This window comes from Narcine bancroftii, chromosome 3 (genome assembly GCF_036971445.1).
Source record: "Narcine bancroftii isolate sNarBan1 chromosome 3, sNarBan1.hap1, whole genome shotgun sequence".
Classification (NCBI taxonomy): domain Eukaryota; kingdom Metazoa; phylum Chordata; class Chondrichthyes; order Torpediniformes; family Narcinidae; genus Narcine; species Narcine bancroftii.
In genome coordinates, this window is record NC_091471.1 from 346,242,436 (window position 1) to 346,247,955 (window position 5,520).

Consider the following 5,520-nt stretch of genomic DNA (forward strand, 5'->3'; position numbering starts at 1 on the left):
GGGGAGTGGACAAAGAGTCGGGGGCGGGGTGGGCCGGTTGATTGACACCCGTGTCCGCCAACCGCCGACGGAGCTCCGTCAGGTATCCTCGCCCGTTCGGGCTGCTCAGCGAATGAGGGGCGGGCCCGAGAGTCTGCGCTCTGGCCGTGTGCGGAAGTGGGGATCACGGTTGCCATGGACGCCGTGGGTTGACGACGGCCTTCCCGGGAGGAGAGACGGCAGATCTGCCGACGGGAGAATGGCCAGCGAGGGCAAGTGGACTTTTTTTTTCTATCATTTTTTTTATTTTTCACACTGTGAACCATATCAACCAAAATATATTCCAACGTTTCTCATTAAATATCCACAGTGGCATTTTTTCCCCTCCCTCCCCCCTCCCAAACCAATAAACAATATATACAACACAATAAAAGCTTTAAACAATATCAGAGGGCGTCCACTTGACTGCACAAGCCAGAAGGGAAATCAACCAACACAATGCCCACATCATTCAACTCCTGAACCAGTACAACCCTGGAATAAATTTAAAGTTCTTTATTAATGCCCTAAATTCAAACCAGTTCTTACTTTTAAATCCTGACTCCAATTTCGATGTTGCAAATTATTAATAGAAACATCTGCAATGTGTTTGGGACCATCTGACTCATTTTATCGCCCATGTTGTGCATCGTGGTAAACCACTTCTCTGTCGGGGCACACCTGTGTGCCTGTGGCTCGTGAATGAAGGTGGCTGTTCCACAGCCCCCTCCCCAGCTCAGGACGGTTGACCAGCATGGGCGTGCTTCCATTCTATTGTGAATAAAAGCCTCTCAGTTTTGCACGACTTCCCCTCTCATGGGAGTTATTGATGGGGCATCATGCATACCTGACTCCTACAACACAGCCCTTTCATTCATCATGTCCACATTGACCATCCATCGCGTAATTAATCCTCTTTAACAGCAATTGGTTCATAGTCTTCTATGGTTTGGCGATTCTAGTGTATTTCGAGGTTGTTCTTATTGTTACACCCGCTCAGGTAGAGATACCAGATTCGGGCAAGTTGACAGCTCTGTAGTGGAGAGTTCGCTTAACTAGTGACCTATAGGGGACACTCAACATCTCCTCACTGGTCAGGAAGGCGCAATAGCGACTGCGCTTCCTGAGAAGACTGAAGCAGGCAAGGCTACCGGCCACCATTCTGCCAACCTTGCACTGGAACTCTATGGAAAGCACTTTGGCCGGTTGCATCACAGAGTGGTATGGTTCCTGCAGAGAAATAGATGGGAGGTCAATCCACAGGACCATAAGAGTGGCAGAGAAGATCAATGAAGTCTCTTTCCCCCTCCCCCCCCCCCTCCCGCATTGATGTGATCAACCGGGATCATTTTCTGAAGAGGAGACGCAAAATTATTGAGGACCCCTTCCACCCTGTACACAGCATCTTTCAGCTGCTCCCATCTGGAGGGAGATGCAGGAGATTTAGAGCCAGCACCACCAGGCTGAGGATCAGCTTCTTCCCACAGACGGTGAGAATGATGAACGACCAAACGAACTGCTCACACGAACCCTCATATTCATGAAACAACCTGCATTTATTCATTTGTATATTTGAATACTTGTCCTGCATAAGTTTGTTTGTATATGTGGTATGTTTAGTTATGTGTCTGCGTGTTTTGCACTGAGGATCTGAGAACAGTGTTTCGTTAGGTTATACTTGTGGAATCAATTGACAATAAATTCAACTTGACGTGATTTCCTTCTGAATGAAAAATCCACCCTCAGATCCCCTCTTCATATCTTATTCCCTTCTTAAAAACCTGTGCCTCTCATTTATAGGAAGATGCGATGGGGTAATACACCAACTATGACCCTCTTTATATGGTTTCGCTAAATGAGATCCTCCATCAGCCTCATTCACACCAAGAATATGCCCTGCAGATAGCTGTAGGAAAGAAAATGATTGCAAGCTCTTAACATTCAAATAAAGTTTTAAAAAGGAGATATTTCATAAACTTCAACATGTTTCCTTGATAGTTAACATACTGTTTTCTTCCAATTTTAGACTTCCTTTCTTATTTTACATTCTGAAAGTAGAAAAATTGGAAAAGCACAGTAGTAACATAGAAATCAACATTTCCTGGAAAAACATCACAATCGTGAAAAGTAACATGAACTATATGCTCACCTGGAACTCATGAATGCTGCACAAGTTGGCTGAACTCAAAAATTCTTTCCCATTGAACTGTGCCAAATTAGACAGTGGAAGAACAGCAACTCCATTCATTGCAATGGTAAGGAATTCAGATACGTTGGGATTGACAGATCCTATACTTTTCTTGAACTAATTTAAAAGTTCTTTAAACTTTTTTGAATTATTTTAATTTGTTTTTAATTTAGGTTCTGGATATTGTTGGCAAGATCCATTCTGAATTCCCTTTGAGAAGGTGGTAGTGATAATTATCACAGACTTTATGGCTTGTTATTGTGCTGTTCTGTTCTGTGCTGTTTTGAACTGATGCAGTCCTACTGGGGATGGTCAAAGTCAAAGTTCAGATTTATTGTCTGCCTATATACATGACATGACATACAAACCTGAGATCCTTTTTCCTGCAGGCCAGGCAGAATTTCTACTGATTGGTATTGCAAAGAAAAATTGTACTCAAGAAAAGATATAAAAAAGAGAGAAAAGTTAACGAGAAGGACTTGAAATACAGGAAATAAATCTACAGTCATAAATAACGTGCAAAGTAAGAGTCCTTAAATGAGTCCCTGATTGAGTTTGTTGTTGGGGCAGCAGCTGTTCCTGAGTCCTGTGGCACCTACAGCTCTTTCCTGATGGCAGCAAGTGAGAACAGAACATGTCCTAAGTGATGCAAATCCTTGAGAACTGTTGCTGCTCTCCAACTGCAACGTTCCATGAATATTTTTCAGTGGTAGGAAGAGTTTGGCTGTGATGTACTGGTCTGTGCCACTATCTTTTGCAGGGGTTTCCACTCAGAGGTTGGGAAACCTTTGAGTATTGGTTCCCCCATATATGGGTGTGAGGCAGCTGGTCAGCACATTTTCCACTACACATCTACAGAATATTGGCAAGGTTTTTGTTGGTCCAGTAAAGGTTCTCTGAAATAGTGATTCCTAAGAATTTCAATTTGCTCACCCTCTCCACTTATGATCCCCCAATGATCACTGGATCGTACATACCTGGTTTTCCTTTCCTGAAGTCAACAATCAGCTTCTTGGTTTTGGTGACATTGAGTGTGAGGTTGTTCTTGGTCCACTATTCAGCCAAGTTTTCAATCTCCCTCCTGTATGTTGACTCATCGCCTCCTTTTATACAACTCACTACTGTGGTATTATCAGCAAATTTGTAATTGGTGTCATTATTGTACTGAGCCACACAGTCATAGGTATAAACTGAGTAGAGTGAATATGAAAGTCTGCAGAAACAGACAAATGGCATTAAATGGAGAAGATAAGAGGAAGAGTGAGAATTGATTTTGGCTCTGTGAAAGAAGACAGAGGAGAAATAGAGAGAGAGAGAGAGAGAGAGAGAGAGAGAGAGAGACAGAGCTAAAGGAAAGGAGACAGGGGCAAGAAAAGGGGGAGGGGTTCTAATGGAAACTGGAGAAGTAAATTTAATGCCATCTGGTTAGATGGTGCCCAAATGGAAGATGAAGTGTTATTCCTCCAATTTGCAGGTGGTCTCAGTCCGGCAGTGCATGAGAGCATGGACAGATATGTCAGCAATGGGATGAGGAATGGCTCAGGCCTGAAAGGTTGGTAATATTTATTTACCTCCTATGGATGCTGCAACATCAGCTGAGTTCCTCTAGCATTTCTGTGGAGAGCAGGGGGCTAAGAACGTAGACCTATGGTTGCTCCAGATCTTATAGAGATTGTAGAGGATATGTTCTTACCAATTCTCACTGATTGTTTTCTTGAGGTGAGGAAATCCAGGATCCAATCTCACAGTTGGATATTGAGGCCCAGGTCTTGAAATTTCCTGATGAGTTTTGAGGGGATGATGGTGTTGAATGTTAAACTGTAGTCCATAAAAAGAATCCTGATGTATGTGTCTTTCCTGTCCAGTCATTCCAAGGGTTGGTGGTATCTGCTGAAGACCAGCTGCTGCGATAAGCAAATTTAAACAGATCCATATCACCACTCAGACAAGAGCTGATATGACAAGAGCTGACAACATCAGCCTCTCAAAACACTGTGGATATGAGAGCCTTTGGTTGGGAGTCATTTAGGAAGGTTACTACACTCTTCTTGGGCACAGGTAAAATTGAGGCCTGTTTAAAACAGATGGGTACCACGCTGCGCCAGAGTGTAATATTGAAGACACCCGTGAATACATTGGCAAGTTGGTCAGCACAGAATTTCAGCACTTGGCCAGGTACTCTATCAGGACCTGATGCTTTCCTTGGATTCACTCTCCTGAAGGCAGCCCACACGTCATCCTCGGAAACTCTCAGTAGAGGATCATCAGGGGACATGAGGGTGCACAATGGCTCTTTCTTGTTCTGGTGGTCAAATCAGGCATTGAAGCCATTAAGTTCGTCTGGGAGTGAAGCTTTGTTGTTTCCAGTTCTGTTGTAAAGAGATGTTCCAGGATTTAGAGCCATCAACAATGAAGGACTGGCAGTATAAATTTGTGTTGTTTTGAAGACTATGGAACCTGGATTCTGTAAGTGGTGATGTTCTAATGTACTTCTGACCTTGTTCTTCCTGGTGGTGGAGATCAGAGTTTTGGGAAGTACTGTCAGAGTACCCTGGGTGATTAAATCCGGTGGATCTTGTTGGTGGCACTCACTATGTGTTAATGGTAGAGGAAATGAACATCTACGGTGGTTAATGGGGTACCAGTCAGGTGAGAAGCTTTGCCCTTTGTGCTTGCAGAACCAAATTTCAAATACTTCTTCCTGAAGCTCTGATGGTAAGTCATTTTATGAGTTTTAATTTACTTTAACTCAAAAAAGTTTAATAAATGTCATGCTTTCATCGATGTTCATCAATCCATAACAAAGTCACAAACAGGATTCACAAAACACGTTAAGGTGAAGGAAAGAGGTTTCTGAATTGGCTGAGAGGGTCATATTCAACAGGCATTCCGATTTCCTCTATTGTTTACAGTTCACAGGCAAGGACATAATCCCAGGCCTTGATTTGAATGAGATTCGTCAGCAATTTCATTTAATAAAGACAACATGTTGGTTATCATTTTGTCCTTCTTTATTGTTGAAAATGTCTACTTTAAAAATAGGGCTTGCATGGAGCTGACTGAGATGAGTAATTCAGCTGAGTGCCAAAATGTAAGTGCTAATCCATTATTTAAACAGTCACTTGAATTAATCTGTGTGATTCATTAACAACATTGAAACAGAGTTTATTGGTACATTGCTCACTTGATCTTATTTGGCTTTCAGTATTTAATATGTCCTTGAACACTGTTAGAACTGATTTTTGACTGTTAAAATTACATGATTACAAGATGGAGAGACCCAAAAATATTTTTACATTTGGAAATCAGTCTGT

At 42.4% G+C, this 5,520-nt stretch overlaps 1 long non-coding RNA gene across 2 annotated transcripts; it reads left to right on the plus strand.

The window, feature by feature from the left end:
• The first annotated feature begins 156 nt into the window (after positions 1 to 156).
• Positions 157 to 5,202, plus strand: LOC138759341 (uncharacterized). 2 transcript variants are annotated; one of them, XR_011354792.1, is made up of 4 exons: positions 157 to 251; positions 2,045 to 2,273; positions 2,596 to 2,729; positions 4,072 to 5,202. It is a non-coding gene; the product is annotated as an uncharacterized lncRNA (long non-coding RNA). The 2 variants fall into 2 exon arrangements; XR_011354793.1 differs by lacking the exon at positions 2,596 to 2,729.
• Positions 5,203 to 5,520: the final 318 nt, after the last annotated feature.